This window comes from Microtus oregoni, unplaced genomic scaffold (assembly GCF_018167655.1).
Source record: "Microtus oregoni isolate MIOR12 unplaced genomic scaffold, Mior012 000028F_ref0000031, whole genome shotgun sequence".
NCBI classification, from domain to species: Eukaryota; Metazoa; Chordata; class Mammalia; order Rodentia; family Cricetidae; genus Microtus; species Microtus oregoni.
Window position 1 is genome coordinate 9,627,501 of NW_024543087.1, and position 26,167 is coordinate 9,653,667.

A 26,167-nucleotide genomic window follows, 5' to 3' on the forward strand; every position below is an offset into this window, starting at 1 on the left:
TTCTGGGAAGAAAGGCAGAATTGCCAGCCAGATGTGAGGGAGAGCAGGACACGCAGAATAGAGATAAGGTAATAAGGCATACAGCAGAACACAGACTAAAAATAAGGTTAATTAAGTTTAAAGAGCTACTTGGGAAAAAGCCTAAGTTAAGGCCAAGCTTTCATAACTAATAAGTCCCTATGTCATTATTTATGGGCTGGTAGTGCTGATGAGAAAGTACTGGCTACAGGGTACACACACATGCACATTTTAAAAGATTTTATTTATTTATTTTCACTTTATGTGTGTGAGCGTTTGCTATTGAGCCTGGAGCCTCTGCAGAGCAGCCAGTGCTCTTAACTGCTGAGACATCTCTCTCCAGTATATGAACATTGGTTTTCCCAGACACAGGGCTCTGTGTATCCCTGGCTATCCTGGAACTCACTAGATAGACCAAGCTGGCCTCAAACTCCCAGTGAGCCACCTGCCTGTGCCTCTGTTTGATTGTCCTGCAATTAAACCACAATGTTACCACACTGGCTGCATCTATTTTTAAACATTTTGATTTGTTTTACGGGTGTGTGCACCTGGTGCTAGAGGAGCCAGAAGAGGAGCCAGTCCCCTGGAACCGAAGTTATGAAAGGTTGTGAGCCACCATGTGGGTTATGGGAACTGAACCCTGATCCTCAGCAACTCAGAGATCTGCCTGCCTCTGCCTCACGAGACCTGAGATTAAAGGCATACGCCACCATGCCCAGCTTGATATTTTAATTTGAATTTAATTACCTATGAGGTGGAGTTCAGAGCTAATAGTAGTTCTAAGTCCCATTTCTAAATGGGAGACTTTCTTACTCGTAAGAAATGAAAGCCTTGACAGGAATTGCTCGTGGAATTAAAAACACAAGCCATTAGAGCCAAGCACTGCAGAATGCCTGCAGATACCGAATCCATAACTAAAGTGTTGAAGACATAAAGCCGGCAGCCTTCCTACGGAGTTACTCTCTGAGCTAAGGTTGTGGTTGGGCTTCAGGCAGCAGAGTCCCCAAAGCCCGGCTGATCCGCTTGAGCTACCTGCATCTGGTACTGGGCACCTCGCAGGTACAGCTTCAGAATTCATCAGTTAGAGAGCTGGAATCAGAAGCTCAGAGCGTCTGCCTTCCTCCTGTGTGAGATTAAGAGGCAAGAGACCGTGTAGCCCAAGACTGCTGTGTAGACGGAAAGCTAATTGCTTTTTATGTGTGTCTTTTGTTCTCTTTGACTTTATAGGTATTTTAGTTAGTTTATTTTTTAATATGTATGGGTGTTATACCTGCATGTATGTCTCTGTACCATGTGCCCAGTACCTGTGAAGGCCAGAAGGAGGCGTCAGATCCCCGGAACTGGAGTTAGGACAGTTGTGAGCTACCACATGGGTGCCCGAATCACTTCTGGTTCCTCTGGAAGAACAGCCACAGTTCTTTGCCATCCTTCCAGCCCATTTCTTCATTTTTAAGACAGGATCTCATGTTATAGATCAGGCTAGCCCAAAACTTATGAACCCCAGGCTGGCCTCAAACTCATAGTAATTCTCCCACCTCACTCAACCTTCTTAGTACTGTAATTAAAGGTGTATTCTACCACAACTGGTCCAAAGATATTTTCAAAACATGTAACTGTCAAAAGATTATACCCAGTATATATAAAGAACTCTTACAATCTGATAACAACAAAAAACAAAACAGACCAAGTTACAAATAAGGATTTGAAACACATTTCTCTAAAGATGTATGAAGGACCAGTAAACATGAGAACACGCATAACACAGCAAAGCAATGGAGAAACACCAATCAATACTACAATAAAATGTCAGAGCACACCCATTAGAAAGTGCCTGTCTGTTTTCTCTAACCCCATATGAGTGGGTGAGGTGGCCCATGCTTGTACCACAGCACTTGGGAGGGTGAGGCAGGAAGCCAGGCATGAGTTTGTGGCCAGCCTGGGCTACACAGTGAGATCCAGACCAGACTGGCAGTATAAGAACCTGTTTCCAAAGTTCGAAACAGGGCCAGTGAGATGGCTCAGTGGGCAAAGGAACTCGCTACCAAGCCTGACGATCTGAGTTAGCCCCCAGAAACTACAAGCTAGAAAGAGAAAACCTACTCCCACATATATGTGCGCTATGGCATGCATGCACCTATGTAAATATGTGCATACACTCAAAAACAAAGAGAATTAGAAACAAATATAAAAAACCTTAGTAGCAAATTGTGGGTGAAGATGTGAAGAGATTGAAACTGCTGTACATTGCAAGCATAACATATACACCACAAGTCTCTGTGGAAAATGGTTCTCAACAAAGATAAAAATAGCAGGGAGGGGACATGGCCTTAAAGGGGAAAGGGGACAGTAGAACACATGAAGTAGGGGGACCACACAGAGATGAGGGAGGTGGAAAGAAGTGAGGATGGGGCTGGGGAGACGGTGAAAGGAGTTGGGAAGAGAATTAACTGAAAGTAAAGAGTGAAAACTGTAAAATAATCTAAAAGTATATAATTTATCCTGGCTTGGTGGTGTCGGTGAATACCTTTAATTCCCACACATGAAAGGCAGAAACAGGCAGGTTCCTGTGAGTTCTAGGCCAGCCAGGGCTACATGGTGAGACTTTGTTTGCAAGCAAACAAACTGTGTGTGTGTGTGTGTGTGCATGTGTGTGTTATGTGTGTATATTACATAATATATGTATACTGCACACACACACACACACACTTTTTTAGCAGCATTAAATAGAGGTACTCCACATGGGGGGATAATGCTGTTCCCAGAAGCCATGGGTTACTAGATAAAACCTTCAGTGCCAACTGTGGAATACCTCTCTATGAGTTGCTCAGGGAACACTAGAGGTCCCCTAAATTAACACACGCTTTTGCTATTGCTCTTGGTTGCCTACCAGAACCAAGTGGTAAGACCCAACACCACGCACTTTGGCTGCAAGGCACAGAGAAACCAAGACACACCTGCCTTGGAGATCTTCTCCCCGCTGGTTAGCTTTCACAGAGCCAGATGTTAACCCCTGGGGGATAACACATTTTCAGCAGGTTTTCCTCAGCGGTAGAACTGTCAGGTGAGATGTGCCTACTGCTGCAATAGTACCATGAATGCTATAGAGGTAACAATCATGTTCTTTTCTTCTATTTAATTACTATTTAATGTTTTATTTATTTTGAGAAAGGGTTTCTCACCATGAGGTGGTAGTACAGACCTTTAATCCCAGGGCTCAGGAGGCAGACAGGCAGATCTGTCTATGAGTTTGAGGCCAGTCTGGTCTACAGGACAGGCTCCAAAGCTACACAGAGAAACCCTCTCTCGAAAAATAAGAAAGAGAGAGAGAAGGAAGGGAAGGAGGGAGGGAGAGAGAAGAGAAGAGAAGAGAAGAGAAGAGAAGAGAAGAGAAGAGAAGAGAAGAGGAGAGAAGAGGAGAGAAGAGGAGAGAGTTTCTCTGTATAGCCCTGGCTGTCCTGGAACTCACTCTGTAGGCCAGTGACCAGGCTGGCCTCAAACTCAGAGATTGCCTGCCCCTGCCTCCCGAGTGATGGGATAAAAGATCATGAGCCACCATGCCAGGTTTCTTCTTTTTGTTTTTATTAATCGAGTTTTATTTTATGTGCGTGTTTGTCTGAATGTTTCTTTGCATCACATGCATGTAGTACCTGTGGAGGCCAGAAGAGGGCATCGGATCCCCTTATACTAAAATTACAGACTGGCGAGTTGCCATGTGAGTGCTGGGAATTGAACTTTGTTCCTCTGGAAGAGCAGCCAGGCTCTAAATTACGGCAACATCTCTCTAGCGCCCACTTTTTTTTCTTAAGAAAAAAATAACAATTATGAAGGCTAGGCATGGAGACACGTGCTTTTAATCCCAGCCCTCAAGAGGCAGAGACAGGTGGATCTTTGTGAGTTTGAGGCTACCCTGATCTAAATAGTAAGCTCTAGAACAGCTAGCTAGCGATAAGTACATACAGAAATCCTGTCAACAACAATAATAATTCCCAGTTCTCAAGATATGGAGACAGGAAGAACAGGAGTTCAAGGTCATCCTTGGCTACTGAGCAAGTCTGAATACAGCCTGGGCTACAGGAGACCATGTCTTAAGAATGAATCAAAGTAAGTTAACCAAAACACAAGACTAGAATTAGGAAAGCTAGAATGTAAGCTGGGTGGGACAGTGGCCTGCAAGTCAGCTTGGCTCTGTCTGCTCAGCGCCCTCTGATCCTTCTCCTCCCCCCTCCCCCGCTCCGCCCACTCCCGGCCTGTGACTCCCAGTGACCTCTGCAGCCAATCCCAGGCTTCCCTAGGAAGGCGGGTGTTCTTATTCAGGAGAGGCCGACAGGCTCGGCTCCTCTAGTTACACCGGTGCAATTAGCTGGAGGAGCAGGCACAAACCGGAAGGCCAAGGGAGAGGGACAGGCCAGAGCACACTGGCAGCTCTCACATCTGCCCACACATCCCGAGTCACCTAGCAGGTTTTTGCTTGTTTCTAAAGCGCTCACAGGCTGAATTTCTCCTCCAGAGTCACAGGTTTAGGGCTTGGGAATGAGCAGGACTTTTGCTTTAGACAACTTGTACCCCGTCTTTCCTCTCCCAGTCAGGGTCACCTGCTGCTTGCTGGCTGTGACCTGCTGGGAATAGCCAGCAGGTGTGGGCAGCCAGCTCACCCAGGGAGTATCAGTTACCCGGCAGGGAAAAGAAAGCAGGCTTTTCTTGTTCCTGGTTTTGAGTGTGCACTGTTGTTTGTCTTCTCCACAAATCTCAAAGACTGTGAGTTCAAAGAGACCTTGGCAAAGATCTGACATGCCATAGTCCACAGTGGATGTGGACAAGGTCTCAAAGTCTCACAGTGCCCAAGGAAATTCTGACCATCCAGGCAAACCACTGTCCACTGGGCAGTATCCTGAGCATAGGAAACCTCAAAGCCCACCCGCAGAATGACACTATTCCTCCAACAAGGCCATCCCACTCCAACAAAGTCACACCTCCTAATAGTGCCACTCCCTATGAGATTATGGGGGCCAATTACATTCAAACTACCACATTCCTTTCCCTGGCCCCCATAAGCTTATAACAATATCATAATGCAAAATGCATTTAGTCTGACTTCAAAAGTATTCATAGTCTATCATGGTCTGAATGATTAAAAGTCCAAAATTCATGCAAGCTCTTAACTGAAATCCCCTATAAAATCAAAATCGAGAAGCAGATCACATACTTCCAACATATAACAGCATAGCTTATGCATTACCATTCCAAAACATAGGTAAGGGAGCATAGCAAAAACATCCTGGACTAAAGCAAGACCAAAAACCAGTTTGGCAAACTCCAAACTCTGAATCTCTAAGTCTGACGTCAAAACGCTCTTCAGATCTCCAACTCTTCATTCAGCTTTGTTGACTGTAACACATTTGTTTCTCCTGGACTGGCTCCACTCCCTGTTAGCAGCTTTCCTCGGCAGGTGTCCCACGAGTCTTGTGCCTCTAACATCTTGGGGGCTCCAAGGCAATCCAGGCTTCACCTTCACAGCTTCACGCAATGGTCTCTCTACCAGGCCTCCATTCAGGGTCACCCCTGACACATACATGCCTGGCCTTAGTGTTTTTCTTTAGGTACAGAGGCAAGTTCCCTTACTGCAGGCAGAGTTTTCCTGTGTCAGCAGCTGCTCCAAAATAATCACTCAGATACTTAATATTAATTGTAAATGCTCAGCCGATAGCTCAGACTTGTTACTGGCTAACTCTTACATTTTAAATTAACCCATAATTTCTTATCTACCAGTACTCTGCCATGTGGCTCATGGTTTGTTACCTCATTTTCTATACGTCATGCTTCCTCTGACTCTGTCCTTCTTCATCCCGGTATCTTTAGTTCTGTTGTCATTCCTATACTTCCTGTTTGACTACCAGCTAGTCATCTTTTTATTAAAACCAAGTTGAGTGACGAATCTTTACAGTGTACAAAGGGATTATTCCACAGAATTTCCCCCTTTTTGTCTAATTAAAAAGGAAGGTTTTTGATATAGAGATGAATAATTTGCATTGGTATAAATCTTGATTTATTAATACAAGTTTAAGGTCAATTTTGTTATATGCATATTTCTAAGCTTTATTAAGGCATTGTGATTGTGTAGCTCATTTAAAAATGTAATGTGTTATTAGGAAAAATAGGTTGTTAATGGATAATCATCAATAATAGTCAAGCTTGTAGTCATGTTAGTTGGGTTTTCTAGATATATAGAGATATATTTCAGTTAGATAGGCATTCTTCATATCTTTCAAAGACTACAGAATATGGCATTTAAAATGTTTTAATAACTTGGGGTTTTTCATGACAATGAGACACATCAGCTCCTGATAGCACCAAGCTACTTCAGAGGAAGATGGGCATCAAAGAGGCTCTTTATGGAGTTGGTTAGACATGTGGGCAAGAAACTGCTCTTGCCTGGACTGTTGCATAAACTGGACATGAAGAACTTGAAGAGAGTGGACTGCTGAACTTGCCTAAAGGTGAGACAGTCCTTCGGGGTTCCTGATTCATGAAAGAGTCTGCAGGACATTCTGCAGGATACAAAAGAAAGTAACTGAACTGTCTTTAAAATTTCCTGCTTCATGGAAATGTCTGCTGGATACTATGGGCCTGAAGGCTGAAGATGGATGCCCCAACGGTACAGAAAAACTTTGGGTGACTGTCCAATCAGTGAGATGTTTCTGTCATTTCTAGAGTTTTGGAAGTTGCTTACTTCTTGTTTACTTACATAATATTTTATCCTTCTGGAGTCTTTGATGGAGTTGAAGAATGAATAGTTATAGTTATAGTTTTCATTTGTTATGCTAAAAGATAAAATAGATCTAAATATTGTACTTGTAATTCTTTTTTTTTTTTTTTTTTTTTTTTTTTGGTTTTTTGAGACAGGGTTTCTCTGTGGCTTTTGGAGCCTGTCCTGGAACTAGCTCTGTAGACCAGGCCAGTCTCGAACTCACAGAGATCCGCCTGCCTCTGCCTCCTGAGTGCTGGGATTAAAGGAGTGTGCCACCATCACCCGGCTGTAATTGGAATTCTTGCTTGATACCTATTACTATGTCAGGGCCTTTCTTTTTTTGTTTAAACAGAAAAAGGGAAAATGGTGTAGGAGGTCCTTCTGTATTTGTGTTGCTTTCATTAGTTGAATAAAGAAAACCGCCTTGGCCTTTTGATAGGGCCAAGCATTTAGATGAGTGGAGTAGACAGAACAGGAGGCTGGGAAGAAGGGAAGTATGGCAGATGCCATGATTCTCCTGCCTGAGATGGACGCTGGTTAGACTCATGCTGGTAAGCCACAGTCAAGTGGCGATACATGTTAATAGAAATGGGTCAATCAAGATGTGAGAGTTAGCCAATAACAGGCTAGAGCTAATGGACCAGGTAATGTTTAAATGAATACAGTTTTTGTGTGGTTATTTTGGGGGGCTAAGCTAGCTGGGCGGTGGGACACAGCCCGCACACTCCTACTACAGGTTTTAATTTTAACATAGTAAAATTATTTACAACAAAAAGAGTTATTAAGTAAGAATTATAGTTACTCTATACAGTCTATTTGTATTTAGCAAATTTAGAGAAAGTGATTATCTATCTTATATTGACAAGTCTAAAATTTTGTACCTAATTCCCTTTCTGTCCTAACTAAGAAAAACTTTATGTCTAATTATTTAGTCTTTAACTTCAACAAAGACCCCAGAAGGGTGAAATGTTACCTAATGACAAGGACATCTGGCTGCTTGGACAGACACCCTAGGTTCTTCTGTGATGTTGGGGCATCCATCTTCAGTTTACAGGCATAGTATATCTAACAGACTTTTCTCTGAAGCAGGGAATTTTGAGGACTGTCCTACCTTGTCTTGGCAAAGTTTGGCAGTCACTTTCTTTTGTGTCCTTCTGGTCCAGTTTGGAAAGTATACTATCAGCAATTGAGGCAAGGGCAATTTCTTTGCCAAAATGGCTAGCTTTTGCCATAAAGAAAGCAAACTCCATACAGAGTTTCTTTGATGCCCATCATCCTCTCTGAAGTAGATTGATGCTGCCAGATGTGTCTCATTGTCAAGAAGTCTTAAAGCATTTTAAATGCCATATTCTGTAGGTCTTTGAGGTGTTTGAATACCATCTATCTAAATATATCTATGATCCTGAAACATACCTAACATGACTATAAATTTGATTATTATAGATGACTATTAATCTGTATTTCTTAATTATATATTATGTTTTTAAATGAGCTACATAAACACAATACCTTTGATGGAGGAAGGTCATTGGTTAATTATAATAAAGAAACTGCTTGGCCCTCATAGGTTAAAACATAGGTGGGAGGAGTAAACAGAACAGAATGCTGGGAGGAAGAGGAAGTGAGCTCAGACGCTATGCTTCCCCTCTCTAGGCAGACGCGATGGAGCTCTGACCCAGGATGGACGTAGGCTAGAATCTTCCCAGTAAGCACACCTTAGGGTGCTACACACATTATTAGAAATGGGCTAGTCCGGGTGCGAGAGTTAGCCAAGAAGAGGCTGAAACTAATGGGCCAGGCAGTATTTAAATGAATACAGTTTGTGTGTTGTTATTTTGGGTAAAGCTAGCCGGGGGCGGGAGCTGGGTGGCGGAATGCAACCCACAGCTCCTTCAACATACCTTAAATAAGAGTAGAAATATACATACTGCATAACAAAATTATTTTTAAATTTGTATCAATAAAACAAAATCCATACCAATGTACAATATTTTGAGATTAATAGTTGTTTTTTAGATTAAAGTAGATTCAAACATAAACCCTTTTATCTCATTATTTCTATATCCTATCCCCCTTTTTTCCTTTAGAAAGATATCTTTGAATTTAACTCCTTTATATAGCCTTTTTTTTTTCACTATGACCAATAACAATTTGTAACCAACCCCCTGTAAATAGAGGTTTCTCTGTCCTGCCCAATCTGGCAGTCATTTCTAAATAATCACTCAGAGGCTTACTATTAATTACAGAATGTTTGACCTATAGTTTAGCCTTATTACTAACTAGCTCTTACATTTAAATTAACCCATTTCTATTAGTCTATGTATTGCCATGTGACCATGGCATTACCATTCCTCTGACATCTGACCTCTTGGGCAGCTGTATTGAGTCTCTCTTGACTCTGTCCTTCTTTCTGTATTTAGTTTGACTTTTCCACCTAGCTATATTCTGCCTTTCTATAGGCCAAAGCAGTTTTTATTATCAACCAATGAGAGCAACATATAGTCACAGTGTACAGAAGGGTTATCCCATAGCACCCCCCTTAAATGTTAACAAACATAACCAGTATTTTAAAAATGTGGGTGTCATTCTCTAGACTACTTCCTGTTGTTTGTGGGTTCTATTATCATTGGGGGAAATTTGAAAAAATCAGTATAATTGTTAGCTCCAAGCTGGAGTAGTTTGAGAGGCTGGACCATTTCAGCCAGAGGGCTTGAAACTGCTTTGGATGTAGATTGTGAGACTATAACAGAAGCATTTTGAGATGCTGGCTCACCTAGGCCATCTGTTTTCATTTGTGTCTGGTCTTGTTCTGAAAATACATAAACTTTTAAAGGTAGCATACATTTTTGTATTACTATGAGTACAGACTATGTGTTGTATACAAGTTAGCCAAAGATGATTTTGTTTTGTTTTGTTTTATGTTGGAGCAGGTAAAATATGTGTTACCTATTTTGTAGTTTTGGTAAGTTTGTCTCTTTATGTCTGTAGTCAGAATTTTCAGGGGGTCTTCCTCTATCAAACCTGATTTTCTTCAACCAGGAATGAACCCTGTGGAAATAAAAGCATACCCTCTTCCCCAAGGCAGCATACCTTTTGACTTAAATTTTGAAGTCAAAATATTTTTAAAGGGCTGGAGAGATGGCTCAGTGGTTAAGAGCACCGCCTGCTCTTCCAAAGGTCCTGAGTTCAATTCCCAGCAACCACATGGTGGCTCACAACCATCTGTGATGAGATCTGGTGCCCTCTTCTGGCCTGCAGGCAGAGTACTGAGAATACTGTATACATAATAAATAAATAAATATTTAAAAAAAATATTTTTAAAATATATAAGTTTGTTTAATCTATCAGTTTTTAAATTTAAGTGACTCTTATCAGCAAAAAAAATTTAAGGACATACAGGATTCAGACTCTGTGTAGTTCCCATTTTTATGTAGCTTATTGTCTTACTTTACTCCCTTTTGAAGGACTTTATCATTTTAAAACTATATATTTTTAATCTATGTCTGTATACACTCTTCTTCTTCTCTTTCCCAAGCCTATGTATAGTGTTTTTCCCTACAGGAAGATCCTGAACCCTGTATTTGATGGCGTGTTTTTTTTTTTATTATATCACTACAAATTTTATTCAGAAACCCATCTTTGTTTTTTGTTGTTTTCTAAAAAATATCCCATTATGAACCAGTTTGTCAACCAACTACAACACTGCCTATTAAACAAAAAATAAAAATGGCTAGGCTCAGATGTGCTCAGATCTCTTGTGGTCTCTCAACTGCTTCCTGTCATGCTCTAAACTCTTCTTGCATCTTATATTAGCCCATTATTCTTGTCTGTGTTAGCCATGTGGCTTGGTACCTTTTTCAGTGAGGCAATTACATCTTGCTTTCTCTACATCTGGGTCACAACTGCAGACTGAGCATCCCTCTTCCCAGAATTCTCCTGTTCTCATTGCCCTGCCTCTACTTCTTGCCTGGTCATCCTGCCTATACTTCCTGTCTGGCTACTGGCCACTCAGCATTTTATTAAAAATAATACAAGTGACAGGATGAAAGACCATTGTCCCACAGCACGTTGGTCAGTTTTGGGGCAAAAACCTAACAAAGAGCCATTAATAATTGACAAGGTATCTTCAAAGACAAGATGCCTCCCAAAGAACATCTGGATCTTGTTAAATTTTATGACCCTGCTCCCAAGCTCCTTAACTGACTATTTTTAGGGCATCTGTCCAAATTTCTGCTATCACACACATTTCTGGAGCTGAGATCTGCTCACCTCCCAACCCATTATATGACTTAAAATGAAGCCCCTTCTTGAAAATGGAGTTTGCAAAGCCAGGTCCTCACAGGAGCCCAATCAGTGTTCTTCCTCCAAGCATGCTCTTGGGTTTAGGAATGTCTCTCTGAGGCATTTACATAGTGAGGAGTGCTGGGCTGCCAGACACACACTTCATTTCTCTTGGGATTTTCTTCTTCTCTTCCTACCCCCTCCTGATTTTCCTCCTTCTTTTTAATGATAGAAACAAACAAAACACCTAAAAATGAAGCTCCTGGAAGAGTTCCAGGTTCTTTTCTGTCTGATGCTGTATTTCAAATTTGATCTTGACCTCTGTGGTGGTTAGAATAACAATGGCCTCCGTAGGCTCATATATTTGAATGCTTAGTCATCAGGGAGTGGCACTAGGAGGTGTGGCCTTGTTGAAGGATGCGAGTCACCAGGGGTGGGTTTGAGGTTTTAAAAGCCCAAGCCAGACCCAGTGTCATCTCTTCTTTTCCGAGCCAGGAGATCAGGATGTGGCTCTCAGCTACTGTTCCAGGGCCATGTGTGCCACCATGCTCCCTGCCATGATGATAGTGGACTGAATCTCTGAAACTGAAAGCAAGCCCCCCACAAAATGAAATGCTTTCTTTGATAAGAGTTGTCTTGGCTGGGCGATGGTGGCACACACCTTTAATCCCAGTGGTGCCAATTGTCTATATCCTGTCAATTATGTTTTAAATAAACTAATTGGCCAGTAGTCAGGCAGGAAGTATAGGTGGGACAACTAGACAGGATGTAGAGGCGGGTCAATGAGAACAGGAGAATTCTGGGAAGAGGGAAGTTCCCTCTGCAGTCTTGTCCAGACATCGAAGAAGCAAGATGTGACTACACCGCTGAAAAAGGTACTGAACCATGTGGCTAACACAGATAAGAATAATGGACTAATGTAAGTTATAAGAGTTAATAAGAAGCCTGAGCTAATGAGCCAATCAGTTTATGATTAATGTTGACCTCTGTGTGATTTATTTGGAACTTAACGACTGCGGGAACCAGGAAGAACAGAAACCTCAGACAACATCCCAGGACTCTGGAGACAGAGGCAGGCAGATATCTATGAGTTTGAGGCTAGCCTGATCTAGGAGTGAGTTCCAGCATAGCCAAGGCTACACAGAAAAACCCTTTCTCAAAAAAAAAGTAAGCACTGCCTTGGTCATGTCTCCTCACAGAAATAGAACACTGACTAAGACAGCCTCCCATCTGGCCTTGTACTTCAGCGCTGCATCTCTAAGGACAGCTTTGTGGAGGACAGTTCTATAGTTTGAGACCTTCACAAAAGAGTTGATCTCTGACCTCTTAGTGATTTTCTTCTTGGCCATGGCAGCTGTCACTTTTCAGATGGCAGTCAATTTCAGCACTGTTATGGGGCAGTCTGGGGTGCCAAGTCTATCACCTATGTCTTTCAAGATGGCTTTGCATCCAGTGGTAGCATCCAGCCAGGATCAGTACCACTTCCCTAAGTTTCATGAACCTGCCCATTCATCAGCAAGCAGCAGACCCACAGCCGGAAACCCCTCAGTATTTCCAGACTGCCTGTTCTCCAAGCTGCTGAACCAAATCTGCTCCCTGACAGTCAGTGTGAGGGGCCCGTCAACTTCCAAGGAGGCATAAAGGGCTCTTCGTTCAAACAGTAAGATAGATCTGTCAGTAAACATCAAGGGGAGAAACAATATTTAGATTCAGATTTTACCTGGTCAGCCCATGTGCTACAAACATACTAGACAGGTGGTACAGGCCGGTAACGGTGCACACAAATGTGAAATGCCTGTCGTGATGTGTGTGGATCGCACAGTTACAGAGGCACAGACCTCAGCCCCACAGCACTAGCAAGAACTGTTTCATTCTATTCTGTTCTACCCTACCCTACCCTACCCTACCCTACCCTACCCTACTCTATTCCACTCTTTCTCCATGGTGCTGGTCTAGTCAGAGCTGTGGATCGAACCCAGGGCTTTATAAATTTTAGGCAAGCACTCCACCACCGAGCCACACCCCTAGCCCAGCAAGAGCCATTTTTATCTTCTTTACTTAGCCACTGGATGTCAGCCCAACCCTCTCTGTCTGTGTTTCTGAGTTCTGTTGTTAGCTGCTGTCTGGAACCAGAAGTTGGCAAGAGACTCCTCACCCCTTCAGGCCCAGGAGGAGCTTTGTGTCTGTGCAGACAGCCTCATTGTCTGGCTATCTGACCACAGTCGGATTTGTTTTCCTGTTGTTAGCCAATTCTCTTGACAATAGCCATAAAAATAGAAATTCCTGACTACCCTCGGGCTGTAAAGTTACTAACACAATGATTCACAAGTGTCTTTGTTGGCCTTGAACAAATTTGTTTTCACAGTTAGACTATTTTTTGGCACAACTGAAATTAAGTTCTGTATTCCTGTGAGAGTCACACCCCGTGGCCGTTCAGGCAATATTCCATGCAACAAGCAATCTGGGTGGGTGTGCGTGCCTTGTAGTAAGAAGTGTGTGTCTGTCTGTGTCTGTATGTGTGGGGTGTGTGTGTGTCTGTGTCTGTATGTGTGGGGGTATGTGTCTGTCTGTTTATGTCTGTCTGTCTGTCTGTATGTGTGTGGGGTATGTATTTGTCTGTCTGTATGTGTGTGGAGTATGTATCTGTCTGTCTGTATGTGTGTGGAGTATGTATCTGTCTGTGTCTGTATGTATGGGGGGTGTCTTTCTGTGTCTGTATATGTGTGTGTGGGCACACATGCACACACAGGCACCATTATGTGTTAATAGAACTGTAGCCAGACTAGTTATAGTGAATGTCAAGTACCTTTGGGAAAGCCAAAACTTGAGTTGGACGACCACACCCGATACTTTAGAAAAGCAGAGAGTTATGTTTGTTTGTTTTTTTTTCGGACAGGGGTTGGGCTCTGGCTGGTGTGATATTCGCTATGTCGACCAGGCTCGTCTCAAACTCAGAAATGCCCTGCCTCTGCCTCCTAAGTACTGAGATTAAAGGTGCATGCCACCATGTCTTGCCAGAAAAGCAGATTTATATCAGGTGTGGTGGTGGGTGGTACATACTTGCAACCCTAGACCTTAGGAGGAAGAAGCAGGTAGATCCTTGTGGCTCTCTGACCAATCAGCCCAGGCTACCTGGGGAGTTCCAGCAAGGTGAGAGAGCCTGCCATAGCAAACAAAGAGAATGCCAGCCAAGGTTATCAACAGCCTCCACTTGCACACACGCTTTACACACACACTTCACATACACACACACTTTACACACAAGATGAGGAATAACGATAAACCTATCACATCATTAAACATTTAAATAAAAAATCAGCTGAGCATAGTGTGTGTGCTTCAGTCCCAGCTCTGGGAAGGCAGAGACAGGAGGATCCCTGGGATCGCTGGCCGGCCAGCCCAGGCTACTTGGAAAGCTCCAGGAAAAACGAGAGTGCCTATTTCAAAATAAGCAGGATAGTGTGTGAGGAACTAGGCTAGAGGGATGGGTTTGTGGGTAGAGCATTTGCACTGAGGCATGATGACCTGAGTTCAATGTTAGGACCCACAGGGTAGAAGGAGGGACCTGACTCCTACGAGATGACCTTTCACTTCTACATGTATGCTGTGGCATGTACCCCATCACACACACACACATTTGATAAAAAAAAGGATCTGTGTCCCCTGTTTAGGTAGGTGGAGGGGTAGGGGCGAGTACACGTGGTCAGAGGACAACTTGCGGGGGCTTTTCCTCTCACTCTACCACGTGGATGCAGAGGATTAGCTCAGTTTAGAAAACTCGGAATCAAGCACCTTCACTCACTGAGTCATTTAGATGTCCTCTCCCCCTGCCTTCTTTTTTAAAACAGAGTAAAACATATCCCCGGCTGGTCTTGAAAATCCTATGCAATTGAAGATGTGAAGATGGTTTTGAACTCCTAATTCTCCTGCCTCCAGCTCTCATTTGCTGATGTTACAGGCATATATCATGATACTCATGTTTTCCAGTCCAGCCCTCTTGAAATATACAGCACAGGGCTGGAGGGGTAGCTCGGTAGTTAAGAGCTTGGTTGCTCTTCTAGAGGACCTGGGTTCAATCCCCAGCACCCCACCTAGAAGCTCAGAACCTTCTATAATTCTAGTTCCAGAGCATCTGAGCCTCTTCTGGCCTCCAAGGGCACCAGGCAGGTATCTGGTGCACAGAGGAGCATGCAGACAAACTGCCTCCCATACATATAAAATAAGTAATTAAAAAAGAAATAGACAGTACACATTGTTTTCTATATAGTCACCCACCATGCAACAGCACACATTCCTTCTCATATCTCACTGACACACCCCTTCTCATCCCTTCCATGTCATCAATCACCAACCCCCAGCCACCACTACTCCTATTGCCTGCCTCAAATGCAGATCTGGCTGGCAGACTGGGGTGGGTGGGTCCTGAATATGATCAGCCAAGGTGACAGAAAGCTCAGACTAAATGTGAGGGGAGATCTTAAACTAGCCAGAGGGCGGGTCACCAGAAGGAACAAATTCATCTTTCTTCTTGGTCTAGCGCCCAGAAGGGCACACAGGAGTGAGAGGGAGGCGGCGCCGGGTCTAATCTGAGCACTCTTCACCAGAATAGCTGTGTGGAGACAGACGATGATGGTGGCCTCATATGGCAGGAAATTGTCTCCCACAATGTCTTCCTGTAGACAGGAGAGGAATTAGCATATCTCTATTGACTGGTGAATTTTATTTGCTTTTTGATTTTTTTTGTTTTGTTTTTCAAGACAGGGTCTCTCTGTGTAGCCCTGGCTGTCCTGGCACACACTCTGTAGGAGAAATTGGCCTTGAACTCTGACATCTGCCTGGCTCTGCCTCCTAAGTGCTAGAATTAAAAGGGTGCACCACCACTCAGCTCAACCTTCTTATAAAACAACTACTTTACTGTTTGTTTGTTTTTAGATTTTATGTTTATGAGTGTTCTGCCAGCGTGTTTGCATGTGAACCGTGTTCGTGCTTAGTGATCATGGAGATCAGAAGAGGGCATCATATCTCCTGGGACTGGAGTTACAGTTCCAAGCTTCCGTGTGGGTTCTGGGAACTGAATCTGGGTCCTCTGCAAGTGCTTTCAAGTGCTGAGCCATCTTCCCAGCTCTATGCTCTCATTTCAATTTCTCACACTTATTTATTTACTTATTTTGTATGTGTGCATGGGGGGGGGGTTGCACACACACATGTGAAAGTCCTAGAACAACTAAAGGGATTGTGGGATATTTGTACACTGTGTGAACAACTAAAGGTATTGTGGGATATTTGTACACTGTGTGAAGATATATTTGCTGTGCTTGCTGTAATAAAAAGCTGAATGGCCAATAGGTATATGGCAGGAGGTATAGGCGGGATTTTCAGGGAGAGAAAGGAAGAGGAGTGAATCTAGGCCCACAGGAGACACAGAGAGAAAACAGGAAGTGCAAGATGGAAGAGAGGTAATGCTACGTGATAGAGCATAGATTTATATAAATGGGTTAATTTATGTTAGAAGAGAGGTAATGCTACGTGATAGAGCATAGATTTATATAAATGGGTTAATTTATGTTATAAGAGCAAGTTACAAATAAGCCTAAGCTATATAAGCTGAGCTTTCATAATTAATAAGGAAGTCTTTGTGTCATTATTTGGGATTTGGCTGGCAGGACATGAAAAACTCATTACAGGGCTGGAGAGATGGCTCAGTGGTTAAGAGCATTGCCTGCTCTTCCAAGGGTCATGAGTTCAATTCCCAGCAACCACATGGTGGCTCACAACCATCTGTAATGAGGCCTGGTGCCCTCTTCTGGTCTTCAGGCATACACACAGACAGAATATTGTATACATAATAAATAAATATTTAAAAAACAAACAAACAAACAAAACTCATTACAAAAGGGAGTCCTTTCTCTGGTGGGCCTCAGGGATCAAACTCAGGTAGTCAGGCTTTGTAGTGTTATGCCCAGATCACAGAGTTCCCCTAAAACCAACTAGGAGACCAAGTCCCGTATGTAAAAGCAAAGAACCTTTATTCTTACACAAGTTTGCAAACTTGGAATTTCCTAGTGTCCAATAGACTGGAGTAATCGGAGAGCCCCGAGCTCAGTTAGGGTTGGGTTTTTATAATAGCAAAGGTAGGGGTGAGGGATTTCTAAGGTTCAGGACCCCTGATTGGCTGATGTTTGTCTAGGCATGTTCTGGTGAAAAGCGATGGGTGTGTGCTGGCAGGTGATCCTATCTATAACGGTTAGAACGTTAGGAATTTCCTTTGGATGGTCTGTTCCTGGTGGTGCCAGCTTAGGGCTTTTCCTGGAACCTGGTGCTGCCCGTGATGGCAGCTGTGTGGCCTGGGCCCCACGTGCGGCCATGCTGCCCTGGGCCGTACAGGTAGCAAGCATCTTTACCTGCTGAACTATCTTACCAAGTAAAGATTTTGTTTGTTTGAGCCTTCAGGTTAACTGTTTTTATTTTATTTTTTATTTATTTATTTATTTTTTTGAAACAGGGTTTCTCTGTGTAGCTTTGGAGCCTATCCTGGAACTCGCTCTGTAGACCAGGCTGGCCTCAAATTCACAGAGATCTACCTGCCTCTGCTTCCTGAGTGCTGGGATTTAAAGGCATGCGCCACCACTGCCCAGCTTAAATCATATTTCCTGAAGCTTATGCTAACAATGACAGTGATGTCTGCAATGTTCATCTGGATCCAGATAATGGAAGGTCTTGTACCCACAGTCTGAAAAATCTCAATTTTATTCAGGTGGTCTCAAGTGTTTCGGCTGATTGCAGCCATTGAACATCACCAAGCTGGCCACCTCCTGCCTTCCCAGGGCGCAGTCTTCACAGAGAAACAGATCTCATTTACTGCTAAACCTGTTGGGCTTGTTCCTTGAAACAGATCCCCGTGGCCTCCACCTCCACAGCCAGCTGTACTGTCTAGCTGGGTCTGTAAAGGAAGACAAAGTCTTCCTGGGGAGAGGGCAAGGGCAATCGGGGAGCTCATTTATCAGGGCAGCAGCAGAGTGTGAGAATGGCAGGCAGACCTCTGCAGCAATGCCTCCATGACGGCCTGCAGCAATGCCTCCGTGACAACCTGCAGCAATGCCTCCGTGACAACCTGCAGCCATGCCTCCGTGACAACCTGCAGCAATGCCTCCGTGACAACCTGCAGCAATGCCTCCGTGACGGCCTGCAGCAATGCCTCCGTGACGGCCTGCAGCAATGCCTCTGTGACAGTCTGCAGCAATGCCTCCATGACGGCCTGCAGCAATGCCTCCGTGACGGCCTGCAGCAATGCCTCCATGACAGTCTGCAGCAATGCCTCCATGATGGCCTGCAGCAATGCCTCCGTGACAGTCTGCAGCAATGCCTCCGTGACAGTCTGCAGCAATGCCTCCGTGACAACCTGCAGCCATGCCTCCGTGACAACCTGCAGCAATGCCTCCGTGACAACCTGCAGCAATGTCTCCGTGACGGCCTGCAGCAATGCCTCCGTGACGGCCTGCAGCAATGCCTCCGTGACGGCCTGCAGCAATGCCTCCGTGACGGCCTGCAGCAATGCCTCCGTGACGGCCTGCAGCAATGCCTCCATGACAGCCTGCAGCAATGATGGAGCTCCTTCCTATAGAGGAGAGCAGGGCTCTTGCCAGCTCAGCAGGGTCTCCTCACTCCACTCCCTTCTCAGGACTATCCCAAGCTCTTCTTCATTCCATTTATTTGTTTCATATGTGTGTCTGTTCATGTGTGTACAGGTACATGTAAGTGTATTTGTGTGTGTGTGTGTGTGTGTGTGTGTGTGTGTGTGTGTGTGTGTGTGTAAGACAGAGGTCAGCCCTAGGTGTCATTCCACTCTTTTTGGAGACGGTGTTTCTCACTGGCCTAGGCCCGTCGGGATCCACCTGACTCTGGCTTCCCAGCACTTGGATTATGCAACACTCTGCTCTGGGTAGGTGTTTCTGGGGATGGAACTTGGGTCCTCATGCTTCCAAGGCAAGCACGTTACCAACCGAGCCATCTCCTCACCTCACCCTCCTGTTTAGAATCAGCTTCATTCAGATCTTTCAAATCTACCTTGGAGCAGCTTTCTGGCCCTGCTTGAGGCTTCCAGCTCATCCGACCTGGAGCAGAGATGAGAGCTGCCCCTGTCCGACCAAACCCAAACTACAGAGCCAGAAGCATCCTAAGGAACTGCTGTGCAGTAAGCCATCATGTCCTGGGAGGCTCTGTATTCAATAGTACCCACCCAAATGATACCTATGGGACAACAGGGGGCACCACGGAGACTCTCTAGTCTGTGGTCCTTTGTGTTTGAGGCTGAAACGCCAACTGCATCTGGGCATAATGGTAAGCACCTTTAATACCAGCACTTGGGAGGCAGAAGAAGCAGGCAGATCTCCTGAGTTACAGGCCAGCCTGGTCTGCAAAATTAGATTCAATCAGCCAGGACTACATAGTCAGACCTTGTCTCAAATAAATAAATATTTAAAAAAAAAAAAAGAAAACCTGCTTAGCATCTGTTTGCCCTCCATCATAGAGAGTGTTGTATTCTTACAAAGAGGCAACATGACCAAGGCAACTCTTACAAAAGAAAGCACTTAATTGAGGGCTTGCTTACATTTTCAGAGGCTTAGTCCAGTATCTTCATGGCAGGAAGCATGGTGGCAGGCAGGCATGGTGCTGGAGAAGTAGCTGAGAGCTACATCCTGATCCACAGCAGAAAGAGAGACATTGAGCCTCGCATGGACTTTTGAAACCTCAAAGCCCATCCTCAGTGACATACTTCCTCCAACAAGACCACACCTATTCCGGCAATGCAACACCTCCTAATCCTTCTAATCCTTTCAAACAGTTCCACTCCCTGGTGACTAAATATTCAATTACATGAGTCTATGGGGACCCTTCTTACTCAAATCAACACACACTCTAAAGCACTGTTCCAAGTTGCCATAGGAAACCTCTCCCTTTGTTTTGACCATGTGACTTGGAGGGGACAGATCTCATCATAATCAGCTCATATGACATCTTGGCCTCTTGATCGATTGGGACAGAGGAGCATGAGGCCATCAGAATGAGTGAGAGATGTTCTCTGAGATTCTGTGGCTGCTACGCAGAGACCAACACTGCAGGTGGGAGGACTACACAGTGTGAAGAAACACCAGCCATCATCCAGGTGACATCATTCTTTCTGTATGTGTCACATAACCAACACAGCCCATTTGTTCTTTTTCTTTTGAGATACAATTTCATGCAGCCCAGGTTGCTAAAACTTTTTATGAAACTGAAGATGATTTTAACTCCTGGACCCTTCTATTCCCACCTCCCAAATGCTGCGATTACAGGCAGGTACCACTATGCCTGGTTTAGTGGTGTTGGGGGCTCAAACCTAGGGCCTCATGCATGCTAGGTAAACACTTTACCAACCGAACTACAGCCCTAGCACCCAGGAAGTTTCTCTTGTTCCACTTTACCTTTGGATTTGGAGACTATAGGGAGAGGAAAAAGAATGCTAGAGACAGTGTCCCAAGGGCATGTTCAGCATATCAATATGCATTAGCAACAGTGTGCTACTCAGACTTATAAATATTGTCAGTAAATACAAGAAGAGGACCCTACAGTTACTGTCACACGTTAGCCTCACTGTGGGTGTGCAGCAATGCCAAAGGCACATTGGTCTGGGGCTGGGTCTCCCTTAGGAGCATTCTGATGAGGCGCTATCTGTAACTCCTTTTCGTAAAAAGTGCCACCCACATTTTGGGAGGATCTTCTCATCTTAGTTAATGTAATCTAGAAACTCCCACACAGACATGCCCAATATTAACCACTACACTGGATATAGTGGCACACTCCTTTATCCTAGATGTGGGAAGCAGAGCCAGGAAGATCAGAAGTTTCAGACCATCCTCAGCTATATAGCAAGTCTGAAGCCAACCTGGGTTGTAGGAGGCCCTCTACTAAACAAAGAAACAAAGTCCACTCAAGCACTGCATACCTAGTACCCAAGCCTGTCCTTGACCACCAGGTGAAGTTCAGAAAATGCTTCTTTTAGTCCCAGTACTCAGGAGGCAGAAGTAGGCAGATCTCTGTGAGTTTGAGGCCAGCCTGATCCACAAAAGCTAGTTCCAGAACAGGCTCCAAAGCTACAGGGAAACCCTGTCTCTGGAAAAAGAAAGGAAGGAAGGAAGGAAGGAAAAAGAAGAAAGAAAATGCTTCTTTAATACATTGTTTTTAAAGATCTTAAAGATTCTGTGTGTTCATGCAGGGTGTGAGGTATGCTCCCTCCCACACAAAGACCAGAGGAGACATCAGGTAACCTGCTCCCCACAGCATTCCCCGGAGACAAGGTCTCTCCCTGAACCTGGGACTAGGTGGGTGGCCCTGTCGCCAGAGGTGTCACAGGACTGCACACAACAATGCCCCTTTTATGTGAGTGCTAGAATCTAAACCTTGGAGAGGTCCTCAAGCTTGGATAGCAAGCACTCTTCCCTACAGACCCATCTCTCCAGCCCCCCTCAAGATTTTTGACTTGATACATGCCTCTCTGGTAATAGTGGTTTATAAAGATATACTGTGACTGACTATGCTTCCCAAGCCCCAAAGCACATTCTTAATAACTAGGAAATTGTTTTTGGAAATACACATATTATCATATTTTTTTCTTTGATTTTGCTACCTGCAACTTCAAGAGAGAAAGACATGATGTATGACATAAAGATAATCCCTACATAAATTAGAACACAGTGTTTTCAGGAACTGACATAAATATGACCCTGAAGGAAGGCTTTTGTGTTGCTGCTAAAATACTAGCATATGAGTTCCTATGATTGCTACTGATGCTACTGGTTGTCATTGGAAGCAATGTTCTGAGCAAGATGATGGAGTTAAATAATGCTTTAAAGAAAATCTTATTTTCAGTTTTATTGCCACTAAGTACATGTGTGATTCACCTGACAGTACCATTTGCTACTCTAAATTCTACTAATTTAAACCAGGATGTCACAGCACACAAACCAACACCGGGCTCATCAAATGCCTACGGAATAAAGTTGATGGGCTGTGGAGGTAGACCAGTTGGCAAAGTGCTTGCCGTTCAAGTGGAAGGGTCTGAGATTGATTCCCAGAATCTAGAAAGGCTTGGTGTGGTGGGGCATATTTGTAATCCCAGGGCAGGGAGACAGGGGTAGGTGGATCTCTGCACAGCCAGCCAGCCTAGCCTACTTGGTGAGTTCCAGGCCTGTGAGAGACTCTGTCTTAAGATACAAGGTAGTATTTTCTGAAGAATGACACATGGGGTCATCCTCTGGTCCCAGCACCATGTTCACACAGGTGCACACCAAACACATGTACACCCCACACGCTCAGTGTTCATAGGCCCTTCTATTATGTAGACACTTTATAGAATACTTTCATTTGTTTATAAAGAATTCATAATCCTGTTCATATTTATAGCAGGATTTCTACAAATTATATGCTATTTTTTTGGGGGGGTTTTTTCGAGACAGGGTTTCTCTGTGGCTTTGGAGCCTATCCTGGAACTAGCTCTGTAGACCAGGCTGGCCTTGAACTCACAGAGATCCACCTGTCTCTGCCTCCCGAGTGCTGGGATTAAAGGCGTGCGCCACCACCGCCCGGTTTATATGCTATTTTTAAAAGTGATATTGCCAAGGATTGGAGGCTCACACCTTTAATCCTAGCATTTGGGAGGCAGAGGCAGGCAGATCTCAGTGAGCTAGAAGCCAGCCTGGTCTACAGAGTGAGTTCTAGGACAGCCAAAAAGAGAGAGAGAGAGAGAGAGAGAGAGAGAGAGAGAGAGAGAGAGAGAGAGAGAGAGAGAGAGAGAGGGGGGGGAGAGAGAGAGAGAGAGGTGTTGTAAATATCCTGGTTTGGGTCACAGGGAATAGGTATGTCACTACAACTATGCAGGTTCAGGGCCCTCTGACCTCTTGGGGTTTTTTGTTTGTTTGTTTTGGTTTGGTTTGGTTTTTCAAGACAGAGTTTCTCTGTGTAGACCTAACTGTGTTGGAGCTCACTCTGTAGACCAGGCTGGCCTCAAACTCACAGTTCCACCTGCCTCTGCCTCCTGAGTGCTGGTGTTCATTACTATCACCCAGTCTGTTCAACTTTTTTTTTAAATATGGTGATTACTTTATTTTACTTTTTGAGTCTTGTGTCATTCTGGCTGGCCCCACTATTTCATCAGAAATTTATCTTGAATTCCTTATTGCTCCACCTCCATCTTCCCAGTGCTGGAATTACAAGTATGCACCACTATGCCCAGTGCCCAGTTAGAGCTATCAACCAAACCCATGGCTCTGTGTGTGTCTGGCAGCAGTCTACTGAGCTACATCCTCTGGCCGCAAATATTTCTTGGGAATAGAAAAGAAGAAAGAATTTTCACATTTTGTACAGTTTTTTGTTTTGAGACAGGGTCTCATGTGGCCAAGGCAGCCCTCGAATTTCTGATGCTCCCAGGCACATTTTTCACTGGCGTGATGTCAAGCGAGAGTTAAATTGCTTCTATGAGTTTGAGAGCAAAAACATTTCCTTAAACTGCTGTAAGACACCTATGACATAAGGAACTATTTCTGGATGGTCTTTGCTGTTGGGAATATTCTTTATTTTGTAGCTAGCAGATCTAAGATTTCTTATTTGGGAATAATTTCAGCATGGGAATAAATTTATCAATTTAAACTACTGTTTCTAATACTATGCTGCACAAAAGTGAATGACACAGTATTAGAACGAACTATGTCGCCATCTACTTCCCTAAGGGCTTGAGATGCTTTCACAAAAGTTCAATAGTTACTATAATTTCACAAAGTACCATGGTTAAGTTTTGAAGATCAAGTACACCATTTTACAGCCAAGGGCAAAGGTCACACAGTGTAAGTCATTCTACATTTCCACACGAGGTATTACAGTGAAGACTGAAGGACTGGATGCTCTTTCACTGATTGGCAGGTGGCATCTGCCCATGCCCTGGACCTGCAGCACCAGTGCAGTTCAGGAAACAAGAGACCAGATCCTTGCAGGCTCTGAGACACCCTCGCTTTGGGTCTAAACCGCCTCTTCCTTTGTTTTTCTGCTTACTGAGGCCTACCACTCAGTCATACAGAGGACTTCAGTGAAGGCCATGCTTACCTTTTCTATTATGCCAACAGCCAGTTACTGCTTAGCCAATAGATTCAAAACCACAGCTGTAGCTGGAATGGTGTTAAGAGCAGGCCTACTCAGTGTGTGCAGGCTGGTAATCCTGGCATGGAGGCAGATGAAGGAGACCCTCTGAAAGTTTGATTTTAGCCTGGGCTACACAGTGAGTTTCAGGCTTTCCGGGGCTAAACACAGAGACCCTGGGCTTAATCAATACATCTCAGTGGGAAGGAGTAGTCACTCTGTGGTTGGCGGAGTGTGAACATGAGGTCACAGAAATAAAAGGAACCGGAGTTTAATCTCCAGAACCCAATCAGCGAAGAGGAGACCTGAGTCTTACAAGTTGTCCTCTGACCTCTGTATGTGCACGGCACACATGAGCATATACACCACACACACACACACACACACACACACACACACACACACACGTCAAGTACATTTTTAACATGTAAAAAAACTGTCTGTAAAATGATCACTATATGAAGCTCTATTTTTGTGGGGTGGGACAGAGCCTCCTGTGTTCTCAGGTTGGCCTCAAACTGAATCCCCCTGCCTCCATCTCCTGAGTACTGGATTCCAGGTATGCCCCACTGGGTCTGGTTCTCTGAAGGACAAAGGCTATCCAGTGTAACTTCTGAAGGTTGTATTAGCACCAGGGTATGTGAAGAAGGCTCAAGACAATTTGTTCTTGGAACGAGTGTATTATAGATGTATTCATTTAATACCAAAAGTTAATAAGCCAGCTCTAATGGGGTAATTATTGAAAAGCTTTGGTCTAAATCTTCTTCTTAACCCACTGCCATTTCCAAGACTATTAAAAACTTTAATCTCCTCTCAGCAGATAATTATACATACTTGTCTGGCTTAGGGAATAAATAATCTTTACACAAAGTCCCCCTAAAGATCCGTGTGACTGGTGACCCTGTTTTACCAGCCCCATGACAATAACTATCACAAGGCATATGTGAGAGCAAATCTTCCTATAGTGTACAATGTCGAGCCACCTTCGACTTTGGTGCTTAGGTATTTCCAGGCCAAAATGTAAGGATTTTTCTAGAAGAACCTGAAAAATAGTTTTTATGCATTTTCCCCCCATTTCTTGAGACAGGGTCTCTCTACATAGTCCTGACTGTCCTAGAACTCACTCTGTAGACCAGGTTGGCCTCAAATTTAGAGACCCACCTGCTCTGCCTGGAGCTCCAGGATTAAGGGCACACGCCATCACACCTGGCTCTGAACACACTACCGTGATTATGCCTGTCCACAGGTGGGTTTCCCAAGCACACAATTTGTACACAAAGGCATTTGGAGGTAGCTGAGCCTGATTTGCCATCCACACAGGCACTCCACTGAGGCAGGTCAGAAATGACATTTGCATGTGTGCAGCAGATCCCCAAGATGTGTGTGCATCTTGAACAATCATGAAGACACAGTTGGTTGTGGGGTATCTTTGACACACAGACTGTCCTTGGTCTGGAAATGGCCCAAGTGTTGAGATTAAAAGCATGTGCCATCACTACACAGCTGAATGATTGATTTTTTTTAAAGCTACTTGCTTTTAAGTTATGTACACGCCTTTGTATCTGTGCGAAGATGTGTGTATATGAGTGTAGGTGCCCACAGAGACCAGAAGAAGGTGTTGGACTCCCTGAAGATGGAGTTACACTTGACTATGAACTATCTGATGTGGGCGCTGGGAACTGAACTTGGATTCTCTGCAAGAACAGTATGTGCTTCCCCACACACAAGATAGGGTTTCTCTGTATAGCCCTGGAAGTCATGGAACTCACTCTGTAGGTCAGGATGGCCTTGAACTCAGAGATCTGCCTGCCTCTGCCTCCTGCCTCCTGAGTGCTAGAATAAAACACCCAGCTCAAGCAGCATGTGTTCTTAACCCCCAAGCCCTATCTCTTCAGATCTTAAAAAATATTTAAGGGTTTTAAAATTAGAGTGTCGGGGCTGGAGAGATGGCTCAGAGGT